The following is an 18,753-nucleotide window of genomic DNA, read 5'->3' as shown; positions in this document are numbered from 1 at the left end:
GGAAATACTAGTCTATTTCTATCTAATGTTAACGCCCATTGTCTGTGCAGTGTATAGCCTGGAGTGTAACCTAGAGCTGATGGCAGCAGCCTCTTCAGCAAAAGATTTGTTGGTGGAGCAATTGCGTCGTGCTCTCACCATTTCTCCTTTTGGTATATTTTTCGTTACATGTGTAGGATGACATGAAGTCGCTAGCAATGTGGTGTTTCACGCGGTTTCTTTTCTGTAAGTAACAGAGGAAACCTTTGTTTTTGTACCATCTACATATAAACGCAGATCCAAAAATGCAATAGAAAATGGATCATGGTGTAGAACAAAATTCAATGAATCCAAGTTGCCATTAAGATAATCTCCAAAAAGTGGTATGTCCGCCATATCACCTGACCATACAAAGAGCAGGTCATCGATATAACGTCCATACCACCTTATGTTATGAAAAAAGGGATTATTAATATCAAACAAAAATGTGCTCTTCCACCATGCCAGTGAATGGAATATCGATATTATGGGATGTTCCAGCTGAAACTTATGAAGATCTTGCAACAAGGTCTCTCAAGTGGCATTTTGAGTAAGAAATAATTGGAATATATTTATGTGGAACATCTCATAATATCGATATTCCATTCACTGCCAAAGGTACATAAAGGAGAGTTTCCGCCCCCTGCCCGCCTCTTCCTCCGAACTACATAGGTCACTCGCATGACCTTGATTCCATGTGGGGTCGAGGACCTCATCATCCTCCACATCATCTTCCACCCAGTCTTAACCCCTGCTTTCCATGTCGGTCTGCACACTTTCGAAAGCCCTGGCACCTGTGTTTCGTCATCATCCGAGACGTGCTGTGATGGTCCTCCCATGTACTCATCTTGAAAAATAAGTGGTTGGGCATCGGTGCCCTCAATCTCTTCCACTTCTGGGGCAGGGCTAGGTGGATGGCCCTGGGAAACCCTGCTAACAGAGTCATCAAAAAGCAGAAGAGACTGCTGCATGACTTGGGGCTCAGACTGCTTGGCTGATTTGCAAGGGGGTGAGGTAAAAGACTGATGGACATCGACTGCAGGTGCCAACTGTGGTCTTTCAGCAGGAGACTGGGTGGGAGACAAAGTGAAGGAACTGGAGGCACTGTCAGCCCCCCAATCTACTATCGCCTGTACTTGTTCAGGCCTTACCATTCGTAGAGCGGCATTAGACCCGACCAAATACCGCTGCAGGTTCTGTCGCCCACTCGCACCTGAGGAAGGGGTTTTACTTGTGCATGTAGCTGGCACAGATCGACCACATCCTCTCCCTGCAACAGGAGCTCCACCAGCAGCACCACGACCTGGGCCACGTCCCTTATTTGATGCTCTCCTCATATTTTTCGAATTTAGGATCTTGCCCTAAATGGGTGTTTAATAGTAGAATAGAACGACAGTATGTAAAGGGTGTATCTCACATGGCCTGAACCAGACTAGGCCTCAATTAAAGATTTCTTTGCCCAAAATGGCTGAATTTCAAATGCCTGAATCAAACCCCTGTATGTAAAGGGTGTATCTCACACGGCCTGACCCACTGTAGGCCTGAATTAAAGATTTCTTTGCACAAAATAGATGTATTTCAAATTCCTGAATCAAACCCCTGTATGTAGAGGGTGTATCTCACACGGCCTGAATCAGTGTAGGCCTGAATTAAAGATTTCTTTGCACAAAATGGATGTATTTCAAATGCCTCAATCAAACCCCTGTATGTAGAGGGTGTATCTCTCAGGGCCTGAACCAGTTTAGGCCTAAATTAAATACAAACCGGATTCCCAAAAAGTTGGGACACTGTCACGAGGGTGTCAAGAGCCACGTCTGACTCCGTTATACCCGGGGTCAGGAAGTCGCAGCGGGTGGCTGCGCTCTCTATGTCTAAAGATCACGTTGTTTCTTAGTGATTGTTTTCTGTGTTTGCCTTGCAATCCTTTTTGTCTCACTCAGGGATCCGTAGCTTCTCCTCCTCAGCTGTTTCTTGTCTGCCACTCCCAACCTCCTTATATTCTCCTCTCACACTTCTCTAGTTGCCAGTTATAGAGCTTCCTGCCTGGACTTCTATACTGACCCACTGGAGCTGTGAATCCTGGTTGTTGTTCCAGAGTGCTACCCTCCGGATCCCTGTTGGGCTTTTTGTTGTCTCCTGTTGTCGCCCACCTGGGAGTATATGTTTAGTCTGTATTGTCTGTCCTCCCCTTGGTGTTTTCCTTTAGAGCTAGTGGTGCGGACTAGTGTTCCCACCGCCCTGTTCACTATCTAGGGCTCATCTTAGGGAAAGCCAGGGTTTTAGGCACATGATCGGCGTACGGGTGAGGAACCCGTCTAGGGACGTCAGGGCAGCCAGGTGCCAGCCGCAAGGTGAGTCAGGGGTCACCACCTTCCCTCTCACTTGGGCAGGGCCTTTATCTTTCCCTCCCTCTGTGTCACGTATGTGATAGTCACGCCGATCGTGATATTATAACTGGCCCTTATTTTTTGGGGAAAAAAAAAATATATATTTTTTTTCTCTCTACTTAGAATCCAATATGGATCCTATTGCTGCTTTGGCAAAACAGCTTCAAGGCCTGTCTTTGGAGGTGGCAGGATTGAAGGCGTCTGTCCTCCAACAACAGCAGCAAATGCAGCAGACCGCAAGCCCAGCGGTTGCTATGGGTAACCAGGTTGTTTCAGAACCCAAGGTTGTTCTTCCTGACAGATTTTCTGGGGGAAGGGACAAATTTGTGACGTTCCGTGAGGCCTGCAAATTATATTTTAAGCTGCGCCCTTATTCCTCAGGTAATGAAGAACAGCGGGTGGGGATTGTTATTTCCCTGCTTCAGGGGGACCCGCAATCCTGGGCGTTCTCGTTACCCCCTGGTTCCCAGACTCTCCGGTCAGTGGAGGGATTTTTTGGGGCTTTGGGTCTCATATATGATGACCCTGACCGAGTCGCCCTGGCTGAGTCGAAGTTACGGAGACTCCTACAGGGAGATCGGCCAGCAGAGGAATATTGCTCAGAGTTCTGTAGGTGGGCTACGGATACTCAGTGGAACGACCCGGCTCTCAGGAGTCAGTTCTGCTCTGGGTTATCTGAAAGGGTTAAGGATGCGCTGGCGCTGTATGAGACCCCCCTTTCCCTTGATGCTGTTATGTCCCTCTCTATCAGAATAGATAGACGTCTTAGGGAGAGATCGAAAATTCCTGAGCAATTGGTAACCTCTCCCAAGCAGCAGTTAGTCTGTACTGACTTAGATGAGCCTATGCAGCTAGGAGGAACTTCTCGTCAGGTCCATCCTCCTGAAGTTCGCCGTAGGTGGGGGGCTTGTTTTTTCTGTGGGGGGAGGGGTCATTTCATTAATGTCTGTCCCTCCTTTCTCAAAAACAAAAGACCGTCGGAAAACTACTAATCCCAGGCTGTGCGGAGGATGTCAGCCGGGGGGTATACGTTTCCTCCATACGAACATCTCAATTTGTGTTGCCAGCGGTTATTGTTTTTGGTGTTAAGACGGAGTCTATTTCTTTTTTTCTAGACAGTGGAGCAGGGGTAAATTTGATAGATTCCCATTTTGCCCGCACTATGGGTTTGTCTCTCTGTACGCTGCAGAGACCTATTCCCATATTCGCTATTGATTCTGCTCCTCTGTCTCAGAGAAACCTCACTCACATTGTCCATAACTTACACCTTCAGGTAGGGGACCACCATAATGAGTGTCTTTCATGTTACGTTCTGGAGGGCCTTCCCTCTCCTGTGGTATTGGGTCTTCCCTGGTTGGTAGCGCACAATCCAGTGGTGGATTGGCAGGCCAGGGAGATATTGGAGTGGAGTGAGCATTGCAGAGAGAATTGCTTAAATAACAATTGCTTAATCGCCTCCATAGCTTCCCTACCTACATTTATTTCGGACTTTGAGGACGTTTTTTCTGAAAAGGGTTGTCAGAAGCTACCACCTCATCGTCCTTATGATTGCCCGGTTAACCTGATTCCTGGTGCAAAATTACCCAAGTCCAGGTTGTATAATCTTTCGGGTCCCGAGAGACAAGCCATGAAAGATTATATCTCCGAGAGTCTGGCTAAGGGACACATCAGACCCTCTTCTTCACCTGTGGCTGCAGGGTTTTTCTTTGTTAAAAAGAAAGATGGGGGCCTGCGTCCTTGCCTAGATTTCCGTGAGCTAAACCGGATAACCATCCGAGACCCATACCCTCTTCCTCTCATTCCTGACCTTTTTAATCAGATTGCGGGTGCTAGGTGGTTCTCCAAACTTGATCTTAGGGGGGCCTACAATCTGATTCGTATCAAGGAAGGGGATGAGTGGAAGACAGCTTTTAACACCCCTGAGGGGCATTATGAAAATTTAGTCATGCCTTTCGGTCTGACCAATGCCCCTGCTGTCTTCCAACATTTCGTTAACGATATTTTTAGTCATCTCATCGGCAGGTTTGTAGTCATATACCTAGATGATATCTTAATTTATTCGGCTGATCTGAAAACACATGAAGTACATGTCAGGCAAGTACTGCAGGTCCTACGGACGAATAAATTATATGCGAAAATTGAAAAATGTGTCTTCGCCGTTCAGGAAATACAGTTCCTGGGATATCTATTATCTGCTTCAGGTTTCCGTATGGATCCTAGGAAGGTCCAGGCAATTTTAGATTGGGATCTTCCTGAGAACCTTAAAGCTCTACAACGGTTTTTGGGTTTCGCAAATTTCTATAGAAAGTTCATTAAAAATTATTCAGTGATCGTTAAACCCCTTACTGACATGACTAGGAAGGGGACTGATTTTTCTAAATGGTCTGACGCCGCTAAAATTGCATTTTCCTCTCTAAAAGAGAGATTTACCTCGGCACCTGTTCTAATTCAACCTGATGTCTCCCAGCCTTTTATTGTTGAAGTAGATGCGTCTGAGGTGGGAGTGGGGGCTGTATTGTCTCAGGGTCCGTCTCCTGGCAAATGGCGTCCTTGCGCTTTCTTTTCCAAAAAGTTATCTATAGCAGAAAAGAACTATGATATTGGAAATAGGGAACTGTTGGCAAATAAACTGGCGTTTGAAGAGTGGCGTCACTTCTTAGAGGGAGCAATCCACCCCGTCACGGTGATTACGGATCACAAAAACCTTCTGTACCTAGAATCGGCTAAGCGTCTCACCCCTAGACAAGCTAGGTGGTCGCTATTCTTTACCAGATTTAACTTTGTAATCACCTATCGTCCTGGGGCAAAAAATACCAAGGCAGACGCATTATCTCGTAGTTTCCCTGGAGGGGGTAATGTTAGTGATCCGGTACCTATTTTACAAAGAGGAGTGGTTGTCTCTGCTGTACACTCTGTTCTAGAGGGAAAGGTGTTAGAGGCCCAGGGGGACGCCCCGGCCTCTTGCCCCTCAGAGAAATTGTTTGTACCGTTAAACCTGCGTCTTGATTTATTAAAGGAACATCATAATTCGGCACTTGCTGGGCACCCGGGTAGTAAAGCAACCTTGGAGCTATTGTCTCGTCGTTTTTGGTGGCCAAGGTTGCGTCAGGATGTAATGGATTTCGTGTCTACTTGTTCTACTTGTGCACGCGCGAAAGTCTCTCATACACGTCCAGCAGGGTCTTTATTGACACTTTTCATCCCCAATAGGCCATGGACACATCTGTCAATGGATTTCATCACTGACTTACCGTTGTCTGCGGGTAAAACAGTTATCTTGGTAATAGTAGACAGGTTTAGCAAAATGGTACACTTTATTGCGCTACCCGCACTTCCTAATGCTAAGACTCTTGCTCAGGTGTTTATCAGTGAAATCGTGAAGCTTCACGGGGTCCCTTCCGATGTGGTTTCGGATCGGGGAACCCAGTTTATTTCTAAGTTTTGGAAAGCTTTTTGTTCCCGTTTGGGGGTACACTTGTCCTTTTCCTCAGCTTTCCATCCTCAGTCGAATGGACAGACTGAGCGTACCAACCAAAACCTAGAAACATATTTAAGGTGTTTTGTGTCTGAAAACCAAGAGGTGTGGTCATCATATTTACCGTTAGCCGAGTTTGCCATAAATAATCGCTGTCAGGAATCCACTGGCAAGTCACCATTTCTTGGTGCATACGGTTTTCATCCCCAATTTTGTACTTTCAAAGAGGGGGGGTCTTCAGAGGTTCCCGAAGAGGAACGGTTTTCTTCATCTCTTTCATCGGTATGGCAGAAGGTGCAAGCTAACTTGAAAAATATGAGTGGTAAATATAAATGCATGGCCGATAAGAAACGGTCGCCAGGTCCGGACCTAGGAGTGAATGACTATGTGTGGTTGTCTACTAGGAATATTAAGTTGAAGGTTCCCTCTTGGAAACTGGGCCCTAGGTTCATTGGTCCTTATAAAATAGTAGCCGTCATTAACCCTGTGGCTTTTCGCCTGGAGCTACCTCAGACTTTTAAGATCCATAACGTCTTCCATAAGTCGTTACTCAAGAAGTATGTTCCACCTCTAGAACCATCACCGCTGCCACCTCCTCCTGTTATTGTGGATGGTAATCTGGAGTTTTAAATATCCAGAATTGTTGATTCTCGTCGGGTCCGCCACTCTCTTCAGTATCTGGTGCATTGGAGGGGTTACGGTCCCGAGGAAAGAATGTGGGTTCCAGCGTCAGAGGTAAACGCCAACAGGTTAATTCAGGCTTTCCATGCCTCTCATCCTGAGAGACCTGGTCCTGAGTGTCCGGAGGCCCCTCGTGAAAGGGGGGGTACTGTCACGAGGGTGTCAAGAGCCACGTCTGACTCCGTTATACCCGGGGTCAGGAAGTCGCAGCGGGTGGCTGCGCGCTCTATGTCTAAAGATCACGTTGTTTCTTAGTGATTGTTTTCTGTGTTTGCCTTGCAATCCTTTTTGTCTCACTCAGGGATCCGTAGCTTCTCCTCCTCAGCTGTTTCTTGTCTGCCACTCCCAACCTCCTTATATTCTCCTCTCACACTTCTCTAGTTGCCAGTTATAGAGCTTCCTGCCTGGACTTCTATACTAACCCACTGGAGCTGTGAATCCTGGTTGTTGTTCCAGAGTGCTACCCTCCGGATCCCTGTTGGGCTTTTTGTTGTCTCCTGTTGTCGCCCACCTGGGAGTATATGTTTAGTCTGTATTGTCTGTCCTCCCCTTGGTGTTTTCCTTTAGAGCTAGTGGTGCGGACTAGTGTTCCCACCGCCCTGTTCACTATCTAGGGCTCATCTTAGGGAAAGCCAGGGTTTTAGGCACGTGATCGGCGTACGGGTGAGGAACCCGTCTAGGGACGTCAGGGCAGCCAGGTGCCAGCCGCAAGGTGAGTCAGGGGTCACCACCTTCCCTCTCACTTGGGCAGGGCCTTCCTCTTTCCCTCCCTCTGTGTCACGTATGTGATAGTCACGCCGATCGTGATAGACACTAAACAAATTGTGAATAAAAACTGAATGCAATGATGTGGAGATGGCAAATGTCAATATTTTGTTTGTAATAGAACGTAGATGACAGATCAAACGTTTAATCCGAGTAAATGTATCATTTTAAAGGAAAAATACGTTGATTCAAATTTTCACGGTGTCAACAAATCCCCAAAAAGTTGGGAAAAGTAGCAATAAGAGGCTGGAAAAAGTAAATTTGAGCATAACGAAGAGCTGGAAGACCAATTAACACTAATTAGGTCAATTGGCAACATGATTGGGTATAAAAAGAGCTTCTCAGAGTGGCAGTGTCTCTCAGAAGCCAAGATGGGTAGAGGATCACCAATTCCCACAATGTTGCACAGAAAGATAGTGGAGCAATATCAGAAAGGTGTTACCCAGCGAAAAATTGCAAAGACTTTGCATCTATCATCATCAACTGTGCATAACATCATCCGAAGATTCAGAGAATCTGGAACAATCTCTGTGTGTAAGGGTCAAGGCCGTAAAACCATACTGGATGCCCGTGATCTCCAGGCCCTTAAACGACACTGCACCACAAACAGGAATGCTACTGTAAAGGAAATCACAGAATGGGCTCAGGAATACTTCCAGAAACCATTGTCAGTGAACACAATCCACCGTGCCATCCGCCGTTGCCAGCTGAAACTCTACAGTGCAAAGAAGAAGCCATTTCTAAGCAAGATCCACAAGCTCAGGCGTTTTCACTGGGCCAGGGATCATATAAAATGGAGTGTGGCAAAATGGAAGACTGTTCTGTGGTCAGACGAGTCACGATTCAAAGTTCTTTTTGGAAATCTGGGACGCCATGTCATCTGGACCAAAGAGGACAAGGACAACCCAAGTTGTTATCAACGCTCAGTTCAGAAGCCTGCATCTCTGATGGTATGGGGTTGCATGAGTGCGTGTGGCATGGGCAGCTTGCATGTCTGGAAAGGCACCATCAATGCAGAAAAATATATTCAGGTTCTAGAACAACATATGCTCCCATCCAGACGTCATCTCTTTCAGGGAAGACCCTGCATTTTTTTTTAACAAGATAATGCCAGACCACATTCTGCATCAATCACAACATCATGGCTGCGTAGGAGAAGGATCTGGGTACTTAAATGGCCAGTCTGCAGTCCAGATCTTTCACCTATAGAGAACATTTGGCGCATCATAAAGAGGAAGGTGAGAAGGCCCAAGACGATTGAACAGTTAGAGGCCTGTATTAGACAAGAATGGGAGAGCATTCCTATTTCTAAACTTGAGAAACTGGTCTCCTCGGTCCCCAGACGTCTGTTGAGTGTTGTAAGAAGAAGGGGAGATGCCACGCAGTGGTGAAAATGGCCTTGTCCCAACTTTTTGGGGATTTGTTGACACCATGAAATTCTGATTCAACATATTTTTCCCTTAAAATGGTACATTTTCTCAGTTTAAACTTTTGTTCCGTGATTTATGTTCTATTCTGAATAAAATATTAGAAGTTGGCACCTCCACATCATTGCATTCAGTATTTATTCACGATTTGTATAGTGTCCCAACTTTTTTGGAATCCGGTTTGTATTTTATTTGCACAAAATGGCTGTATTTCAAATGCCTGAATCAAACCCCTGTACAGGGAGTGCAGAATTATTAGGCAAGTTGTATTTTTGAGGATTAATTTTATTATTGAACAACAACCATGTTCTCAATGAACCCAAAAAACTCATTAATATCAAAGCTGAATATTTTTGGAAGTAGTTTTTAGTTTGTTTTTAGTTATAGCTATTTTAGGGGGATATCTGTGTGTGCAGGTGACTATTACTGTACATAATTATTAGGCAACTTAACAAAAAACAAATATATACCCATTTCAATTATTTATTTTTACCATTGAAACCAATATAACATCTCAACATTCACAAATATACATTTCTGACATTCAAAAACAAAACAAAAACAAATCAGTGACCAATATAGCCACCTTTCTTTGCAAGGACACTCAAAAGCCTGCCATCCATGGATTCTGTCAGTGTTTTGATCTGTTCACCATCAACATCAGCAACCACAGCCTCCCAGACACTGTTCAGAGAGGTGTACTGTTTTCCCTCCTTGTAAATCTCACATTTGATGATGGACCACAGGTTCTCAATGGGGTTCAGATCAGGTGAACAAGGAGGCCATGTCATTAGATTTTCTTCTTTTATACCCTTTCTTGCCAGCCACGTTGTGGAGTACTTGGACGCGTGTGATGGATCATTGTCCTGTATGAAAATCATGTTTTTCTTACCTTGCAGACTTCTTCCTGTACCACTGCTTGAAGAAGGTGTCTTCCAGAAACTGGCAGTAGGACTGGGAGTTGAGCTTGACTCCATCCTCAACCCAAAAAGGCCCCACATGCTCATCTTTGATGATACCAGCCCAAACCAGTACTCCACCTCCACCTTGCTGGCGTCTGAGTCGGACTGGAGCTCTCTGCCCTTTACCAATCCAGCCATCTGGCCCATCAAGACTCACTCTCATTTCATCAGTCCATAAAACCTTAGAAAAATCAGTCTTGAGATATTTCTTGGCCCAGTCTTGACGTTTCAGCTTGTGTGTCTTGTTCAGTGGTGGTCGTCTTTCAGCCTTTCTTACCTTGGCCATGTCTCTGAGTATTGCACACCTTGTGCTTTTGGGCACTCCAGTGATGTTGCAGCTCTGAAATATGGCCAAACTGGTGGCAAGTGGCATCTTGGCAGCTGCACGCTTGACTTTTCTCAGTTCATGGGCAGTTATTTTGCGCCTTGGTTTTTCCACACGCTTCTTGCGACCCTGTTGACTATTTTGAATGAAACGCTTGATTGTTCGATGATCACGCTTCAGAAGCTTTGCAATTTTAAGAGTGCTGCATCCCTCTGCAAGATATCTCACTATTTTTGACTTTTCTGAGCCTGTCAAGTCCTTCTTTTGACCCATTTTGCCAAAGGAAAGGAAGTTGCCTAATAATTATGCACACCTGATATAGGGTGTTGATGTCATTAGACCACACCCCTTCTCATTACAGAGATGCACATCACCTAATATGCTTAATTAGTAGTAGGCTTTCGAGCCTATACAGCTTGGAGTAAGACAACATGCATAAAGAGGATGATGTGGTCAAAATACTCATTTGCCTAATAATTCTGCACGTAGTGTATATAGAGGGTGTATTTCACAGGGCCTGAACCAGTATAGGCCTAAATTAAATATTTCTTTGCACAAAATGGCTGTATTTCAAATGGCTATATTTCAAATGCCTGAATCAAACCCCTGTATGTAGAGGATGTATCTCACAGGGCCTTAACCAGTGTAGGCCTAAATTAAATATTTCTTTGCACAAAATGGCTGTATTTCAAATGCCTGAATCAAACCCCTGTATGTAGAGGGTGTATCTCACACGGTCTGAACCACTGTAGGCCTGAATTAAATATTTCTTTGCCCAACAAGGCTGTATTTCAAATGCCTGAATCAAACCCCTGTATGTAGAAGGTGCATCTCACAGGGCCTGAGTCAGTGTAGGCCTAAATTAAATATTTTTTTCCCAAAATGGCTGTATTTCAAATGCCTGAATCAAACCCCTGAATGTAGAGCGTGTATTTCACACGGCCTGAACCAGTGTAGGCCTAAATGTAATATTTATTTGCACAAAATGGATGTATTTCAAATGCCTGAATCAAACCTCTGTATGTAGAGGGTGTATCTCACACGCCTGAACCAGTGTAGTGAATTAAATATTGGTGCACCAAATGGCAGTATTTAAAATCTCTGACTATAACCAAAATGTATTAAGGGTGTATCTCACAATGACATCTGCATCAAAGGCTGCCAACAATTTTTTTTGTGCCCAAACGAGTGTTTGTTTAACAACTGAATTTGACAGCAGTATATAAGCCTGTAATTTCACACGTGCTGATGCTGCAAGGCCTGAAACTAGCATTTCTTGTCAAAAAAGTGTGTTTTTAAAACCCCAGAAAATGATGGGTGTATTTCTAGCTTAAATTGCACACTGACTAATCCAGATGTTGTAGATTGACAAAAAAAATTGTGATTTGCAATGTCCCAAAAGCTCAGATGGTGCACTGACCTTGCATAAAATGGCCGATGCTGCCGCCCACCTAACTAACAGAAATATAAAAGTTATTTTTTTTTTGGTCAATGGGCTCAGGGCAGGGTAAAACGATTGTGCCATGCACCCACACAACTATTTCTCTGTAGATCGCTGAGTTAGATTCTCTCCTATTCTCTCCCTGAAATCACAAGTCCAGCAGCATCCTCTCCCTACACTTGTAACAGCAGAGTGACGTGCAGCGCTACGTGACTCAAGCTTATATAAAGGCTGGGTCACATGCTGCTCTAGCCAATCACAGCCATGCCATTAGTAGGCATGGCTGTGATTGCTTCTAAGGTCAGACAGTTAATTGCTTGTTGATTGGCTGCTCTGCAGCCTTTCAAAAAGCGCCAGGAAAGCGACGAACACCGAACCCAAACTTTTACGGAAATGTAAAAAATCCTAAAGTTCGTTACGAACCCAAACTTTACAGTTCGGGTTCGCTCAACCCTAGTGCTGGGCACAGATGAGGGGTGCTGGGCTCAAAGATCCATGAGGCTCCTCTCTCCACGGCTCCAGGACGCAGTGTGGAGGAGGAGAGTAGAGCTGGGGGAAGTTAACCCCCGCCCACCCGTGCAGCCAATAGGAAGCGATCCTGGATCGCCACCTCCCAGGATCTAAGGATGGTGATTGGTGGTGTATTATCACGCCACCGATCACCATCCTATTCCGGGTTATCGGGTCACCGGAGACCCGAATAATCCGAAAACGCAGCAAACCGCAGGTCTGAATTGACCTGCGGTTTGCTGCGATCACCGATACATGGGGAGGGTCAGGACCCCCCTCGGCATTGTCACAGAGTGCCTGCTGAATGATTTCAGCAGGCACTCTGTTCCGATCACCACCCGCCGTAGTGATCAGAAATACACAGGGCATACATGTACGCCCTGTGTCCTTAATTATCGGGACATCAAGGCGTACCTGTATGCCCTGTGTCCCCAAGAGGTTAAGGATACTCATACAGTTTTGCAATCTTTTGATAATTTTGAATGGTGTGATGCTTTCACATGGATTACAGCTGATGTGGTTTGATTATATATATCAAATGGTTTTTGGGAAGTTATAGCAACTATACTGTGGAGTTGCAAGATTTAATCTATATTTCAGTCGATTTTTTTATGAAACACAAATTTTTTTATGTTTGATTGCAGTTTTTTTCTCCAGGTCTCCATATCCTGCCTCATGGGTGGGGAAGGAAGTTAAGTTAGTGTAACCCACCCCCTTCTAGGGGTAGGGTGTGCATGTAGGAGCTCCCAGATATAGGGATCCAAGCCAGGATCTTGTCTCGGCTGAGACATTGATCATCATCCCCAGCCTGAGTCCTTCAGCCTCAGCTGGAAGAAAGCAAGCAGACAACTCCAGTTACAGGAAGAAGCATACCCTGTGAAGCTAACTGTGAGTCAAAGACCAGAGACCCCAGGAGAAGCCTTATTCCTCCTCAGCTAGTCAGTCCCCAGACAGCATAAGATAGATGGTGCAGAAGCCAAATTCCTGCCATATTACAGAGCAATAAGCAGACGTCCTTTTCCTGCAAAACCTCCAGGCACATGATAGAGCAGAAGATATATTCCTGCCACACATTGCCAATAACTAGTGGGACCAAAGACTATTGCTGTACCTTGCTTGAATGAAAGCTACTACCAGTAAAGACAAGTTTGAACTTTACCAAGGTCTAGATCTCAATTTCTGCAGCAAATTCCTCAATTACTCCTACTAGCACAACACTAATTTTATTGCAAGTGAGCCAGGATCCAGGAGTCCACCCGTACCCAGGTAGGAGACACCGTTGACACCATTACCACTACCATACAGAGACATGACACCACTCTGGCATTCCTAACCTGGTACGTGAGTTACAACACCTTAAAGGGCTCTGTGTTAGTACCCTGTGCACGCTGCAATTGGCGTCACGAACAAACAATAGACTATTATACACATATCCTGACCCACTGCATAATTTGGCATCCGTGTAATGGTACCACGGTCCTGCTCATTGCACATATGATCGATGAAGGGGACATCACATGGACTAGTGTAGTGCCCTGGAGCAGGGAGTACTTTGACATTTGGACATTTGTGGACATTTGCCTATATCCCCAATGCAAAGTTAAAACAGCTTACTTTATTTCTCTTGAAAGGGTTAACTTATACTGTTTATTACTGTGTTACTGCATTATATATATATATATATATATCTGTTGTGATATATATCCTGTGCATTATCACTGTATTTACATGGCTCTGTGGAAAGGGTTAATAAATACTGAGAGACTGTTAGGACCTTGATTGAGAAGCTGGTCATTTTCCACAGCTGCGACAGGTGGCAGGAGATCGGTGAGACTGACAACACGTGGTTTGATCTGACAGGATTTCCTTATGGATCAATAGGCATCTGTGTTGTTTCTGGGAATGGCCACACCCCTTGCCTCAGGTGTTGCTTATGTGTTCATTTAACCTTCCGTATTTATAGTTGCTTCTCCCACTATGCTGTGCAGTTTATAGCTTCAGTTTCAATTGTGGATTGCTGGTGTGTGAATCTCGGCGGAGTTCCTTGTGGTTCCATAGCCCCTTTGAAGTTAAGTCTTTCCTTTCCCTTTTTGTAATTTGTTTGAGTTCTGTGTGTTGCATTTCCCTATTGTTTGTATTAGGCCTGAAGGAGACTCCTGTTCGTCCTTCCTTTTGGAGGAACAGGTAGTCTTGTCCCTGCCATTAGTACCAGGGCCTTATAGGGCTAGATAGGACTCTAGGTAGTCCTGCGTATAAACACACCTGCCTCTGGGGTCTGTTCATACTGGTAGTCAGTCAGAATTTTGGTTAGAATTTTACTAGGAGGTGCCCATCTGCCTTCCCTAGTTCTCAGGCCTGATTCCCTGTTCCCCCCTTCCCTTTTATGCTCGGTGTGGTGTTTCCCTCCCAAACCAAAGCAGGACATGCCATAGGGATTCAAAAAGACCATGTTTTGGAGGGAAAAACCCAGACTTGTTTACCACCAAAATCAGACAGTCTGACCTTTTCAATATCTGGTTTTAGCTATGTTATGTCTGGAAACTTGTTTTTGTCTGAAAAAACTGCTCTGTCATTGCTATTGAGTATTATTGAAGCTCTAATGTAAGTCTATAATTGTCATGGAACCATGAACCGGACGTACAACAGAGATAAGTGGAAATAAGAAGGCTTTATTAAAAATCAAGCTGTAAGGCGAAAGTCCAAACGGATGGCTAAACCGAAGCAGGGTCTTGCGAAGCCAGAGGTCAGGAACGAGAAGGGTGGTCAGACGAAGCCTGGATCAGGAACCAGCAGGGTAGTCAGACGAAGCCTGGATCAGGAACCAGCAGGGTAGTCAGACGAAGCCAGGATCAGGAACCAGAAGGGTAGTCAGACGAAGCCAGGATCAGGAACCAGAAGCAGCAGCAGTCTTAGAAGCATGTGAACACAGGAGGACCAAGCAAGGAACTGAAGCCACAGACCTCCTATATATATGAGCTGGGCATCCAGCTCCTCCCAGTGGGAAGGAGAAGCCGCAGGGTGGGAGGCTACAAGAAACCCAGAAACCAAGATGGCCGCCAGCACATGTCAAACGAAGGGGAACAGCAAGAAGGTAAGACCATGACAGTACCTCCCCCTCAAGGGCCCCTCCTCCGTGGAGTAAAGAACGGTTTCTGAGGGAAGCGTGCGTGGAAGGCTCGGAGCAAGGCAGGAGCATGGACATCTGCGGAGGGAACCCAGGAACGCTCCTCTGGACCATAACCACGTCAATGGACCAAAAACTGCACCCGACCGCGGACCAGGCGTGAGTCCAGGATATTGCTCACCTCATACTCCTCACGATTGCCCACTTGGACCGGACGAGGCCGAGGAACCGATGAAGTGAAACGATTACACACCAGTGGCTTCAACAGGGAGACATGAAACACGTTGGAGATCCGCATGCCAGGAGGAAGCGCAAGGGCATAGGCTACCGGGTTTACCCTGCGAAGCACTCGGAAGGGACCAACAAAGCGAGGCGCCAGCTTGGGAGTGGGCACTCGAAGGTTGAGGTTGCGGGTGGACAACCATACGCGGTCTCCGACCTGGTAGGAAGGAGCGGGCGCTCGTCTGCGATCAGCCTGGAGTCTCTGCCGCTGCGCAGAGACCTCAAGGGACCTCTGGATCTGTACCCAAGAAGCACGTAGGACGGAAAGGTGATCCTCCACAGCCGGAATATCCTGTGGAGAGAATACCTCCGGTAACACGGCAGGTTGGAACCCATAATTGGCCATGAAGGGAGACGTCCCAGAGGAAGAGTTCACCCCCGTGTTCCTGGCAAACTCAGCCCAAGGCAGGAGGTCAACCCAATTGTCTTGGTGATCGGAGACATAGCAACGAAGGAATTGCTCCAAGGCCTGATTGGATCGTTCTGCGGCCCCATTGGACTGAGGGTGGTAGGCCGAGGAGAAAGAGAGATGAATCCCCAACTGGGAGCAAAAGGCGCGCCAGAACCTGGACACAAACTGACTCCCCCGATCCGACACAATCTCCTTGGGCAACCCGTGCAACCGGAAGACCTCCCTGGCAAAAATCGTGGCCAACTCTTGTGCAGAGGGTAACTTCTTGAGAGGAACACAGTGGCACATTTTGGAAAACCGATCCACTATCATGAGAATGACCGTATGGCCTCGGGATGCAGGGAGGTCCACAATGAAATCCATCCCCAGGTGTGACCATGGACGCTCCCCGGTGGCTATGGGTTGCAAAAGGCCCAACGGAAGGTGCCGAGGGGACTTACTCTGGGCACAAACGGAGCATGCCGCTACATTTGCGGCGATGTCGGAACGTAGAGAAGGCCACCAGAACAGACGTGAAACAGCCCAGGACAGCTGATTCTTTCCAGGATGCCCCGCGGTCTTGGAGTTATGGTAGGTTCGCAACAACCGAGTGCGCAACTCCTCAGGCACAAAACATCTGCCGTTGGGTCTCCCAGAGGGAGCACCAGATTGAGCCGCCAAAATCTGCTCACCCAGGGGAGAGGTCAGGCTGGTGCGAATGGCGGCCAGGATCTGATTCGGAGGTATGACCGAAGTCGGAATCGACTCCTCCCCGGACAGCTCGGAGTACTGCCGTGATAAGGCATCCTGCTCTGATGTTCTTGGAACCGGGTAGGTAGGAGACCACGTAATTAAAACGTGACAAGAACAGAGCCCATCTGGCCTGACGTGGTGTCAATCTCTTGGCCTCAGAGAGGTAGGTCAGATTCTTGTGGTCCGTCAGGATGAGAACCGGAACCACCGAGCCCTCGAGCAAGTGCCTCCATTCTTTAAGGGCCTGCACGATGGCCAATAACTCCCTGTCACCAATCTGATAGTTGCACTCCGCGGAAGACAGTTTCCGGGAGTAAAACCCACAAGGAAGCAGAGGGCCCTCTGGTGTTCTACGCTGAGACAGGAGGGCGCCTACTCCCGTCTCAGACGCGTCCACCTCGAGGACGAAAGGCAACCCAGGGTTGGGATGCGACAGAATCGGAGCCGACACAAAGGCGGACTTTAGAGCCTCAAAAGCTCGGATGGCCTCGGGCGGCCAGACCTGGGGATTACTGCCCTTCCTGGTCAGATCCGTGAGAGGCTTGGCTAGCATGGAAAAGTCCCTGATGAACTTCCGATAATAATTGGCGAAGCCCAAAAAGCGCTGCAGGGCACGAAGACCACTGGGCTGGGGCCACTGTAAGACAGCCGAAACCTTCTCAGGATCCATGGAGAACCCCTCAGCGGAAATGATGTAACCTAAGAAGGTTACCTGGGATCGGTGAAATTCGCATTTCTCAAGCTTACCGAACAGCTTGTTCTCTCGTAACCGTTGCAACACTCGTCTGACATCCAGAATGTGGGCCTCCATGGATTCAGAATATACCAAGATGTCATCCAAATAGACCACCACACACTGCTGCAACAGGTCACGGAAAACATCGTTGATGAATTCCTGGAAGACTGCGGGCGCATTGCACAACCCAAAGGGCATAACCAAGGATTCATAATGACCGGTCCTGGTGTTAAACGCGGTCTTCCACTCATCGCCCGCCTTGATCCTTACCAGGTTATATGCCGCCCTCAGGTCGAGTTTGGTAAAGACCGTGGCCCCTTTGAGGCGATCGAACAGCTCGGAAATCAAGGGTATCGGGTAAGCGTTCTTGATCGTGATGCGATTGAGACCCCTGTAATCGATGCAAGGCCTCAACTCACCGCCCTTCTTTTTCACAAAGAAAAATCCAGCCCCTGCCGGGGACGAGGATTTGCGAATGTGTCCGCGTGAAAGCGCCTCCCTCACGTACTCCTCCATGGCCTCATTCTCCGCTACCGACAGTGGATAGACTTTGCCACGAGGAGGAACGGCACCAGATTGTAACTCTATGGCACAATCGTATGGGCGGTGCGGAGGTAGGGCAACCGCACGCACCTTATCGAATACATCCCGGTACTCCTCGTATTCAGGAGGCAACAGAGAGTCCGAGGAAGTACACAGCAACTTGACAGGCCCATGGATGCAACTAGCCCCACACTGCGGTGACCACGAGAGGATCTCGGCCGATTTCCAATCGAAAGTCGGATTATGCTTCTGGAGCCAGGGGTACCCCAAGACCACCGAGTAGTGTGGAGACGAAATAACCTGGAGACAGACCGACTCTCTGTGAACGGCACCAATGGCCATCCCCACTGGAAGGGTCTCATGAGTCACGTGTGGCGGCAGAAGGGGTCTGCCGTCTATCGCCTCAAGAGCCAGTGGGGAACCTCGAGGCTGCAGAGGAATGGAATTGGCGGCAGCGAACACACTATCAATGAACAAACCACCAGCACCAGAGTCCACCAACGCCTGGGTCATCACCGAGCCCCCGACCCAGGAGAGGACAACAGTAATCAGTGGTTTGTCAACACGGGAAACCGGGGACGAGGAGACTCCACCCAAGATCTGCCCCCGACAGGATCTCAGGTGCGAGCGTTTCCCGGACGGTTCGGGCATGCCAACCGAAAATGCCCACCGAGACCACAGTACATGCATCGGCCCTCGCGTCTCCGGAGTACCCTCTCCCCCTCGGACAGGCGAGCAAACCCCAGCTGCATGGGTTCACCCCCAGACAAGTCATCCCCAGGAGGCTGTGGGAGGAGAGGGAGGCACGGGTGGGACAGCAAACGTAGGCGCCAATCTGTTAGAAGGCCTCCGCAGGCTCTCCTTAAAGGAAGGTCTCTCCCTGAGTCTGGTGTCAATCAAAATCAGGAAAGAAATAAGAGACTCGAGCTCCAC

The sequence above is a fragment of the Bufo gargarizans genome, chromosome 7, assembly GCF_014858855.1.
Source record: "Bufo gargarizans isolate SCDJY-AF-19 chromosome 7, ASM1485885v1, whole genome shotgun sequence".
NCBI lineage: Eukaryota > Metazoa > Chordata > Amphibia > Anura > Bufonidae > Bufo > Bufo gargarizans.
The sequence above is the reverse complement of the archived record's forward strand: the minus strand, read 5'-3'. Positions refer to the sequence as shown.